We start from the raw sequence: 1,355 nt of genomic DNA, 5'->3' as shown, positions 1-1,355 counted from the left end.
ATAAGGAAGAAAATCGATCATTTCCACCAAAGTTGGACAAATTGCATTTTCTGGCTGTCACTCAGAAATGAGCACATAATATAGTATGCAGAGGCAGTATATGCAGTCCTTGGTGTATGTTAGAACCCTGGGATACACCTATCAGCAGCACACCTGACACTAGTGACAGTGAAAGTTAAAAGTGAAAGTTACCACCAGGTCGGCAAGGTTCATATTTCATGGTGATATCCAAGCAGATGTGAGGAGGTCTTACGCTCTTCCTAGCTGCCATCTTCCGTTTTAGTGTGGCTAGTTTTTCATTAAGTGTTTGCCATCGTTTTATTTTAGTAAGGCAGAAAAACGGCCATCAAAAAATCTGTGTTGAGATTAATTGTGACATCTTTATGGTTTATCTCGATACCCTTTTAGCCTCATCAAGGCTTAGTAGATGCATGCAGACATGTAGATTACATTATGTATTAAAAGAAACATGTAATATCATCATATAAATCGTAATCATCGCTTAAGATACACAAACAAAAAAAGGCAAACATTCTTTTTAACCTCATTGATGTATCAAACCAGCAAGTACATGTTGCCATTTTGAAGTTTAAGGGACTGGACAGAGATTTGATGTTAGGTAGCTGTGTGTTCCATAGATTGATGGCGCAGTAGAGAAAGCTTAAGGTTTGGTTTTTCTGACTGTTTGTTATTGGTTTAGGTATTTGGTTGAATGGCATGATGGAACTGTTCTTTTTCTTAAGGGTGCACTGCTGCAATTGTCAAAGGGTCACCGGGTCTTATATGCTGCGTCACTATGTGTTCTGCTATGATGTGTCTTTGTATATGTAAATATTATTAAAACCTGATAATTAGGCTCTTGGGCCACAACTTGGCTGTTGTTTAAAATAAACCATTCTACAACGTAGTACAAGTTGACAGTACATGAATGAACAATAGCCTTGTAGCATTGTCCAATGCCTGTACTATCTGCCCGCTGTTGCTGGGGTTCAGAAGGACAAAAGAGAAGAACTTTGCTGATCCTGACAAACTGTTCCAATACACAAGCCCAAAGTGCCTGTACTCCATTCCTGTCAGCCTCTCAGAGCACCCTAATGTGTCCCTGAGGGGTGATCATCATTCTCATGGTGCCTGTCTGGTTACCGTATCCTCTACCCGAACCAGGGGGTCAGGGGTTCCAATCCCAGGGGGTGGGGGTGATCATCATTCTCATGGAGCGTGTCTGGTTACCGTATCCTCTACCCGGACCAGGGGGTCAGGGGTCCCATCCTGGGGGTGATCCTCCAGTCTCCAAGTACAGGTGGGTACAGAAGATTGTCACCCTTTATCATATCTCCTGTTGTCTGTCCATTCAC

The sequence above is a fragment of the Branchiostoma floridae genome, chromosome 7 (assembly GCF_000003815.2).
Source record: "Branchiostoma floridae strain S238N-H82 chromosome 7, Bfl_VNyyK, whole genome shotgun sequence".
NCBI lineage: Eukaryota > Metazoa > Chordata > Leptocardii > Amphioxiformes > Branchiostomatidae > Branchiostoma > Branchiostoma floridae.
This window is presented reverse-complemented; position numbering follows the sequence as displayed.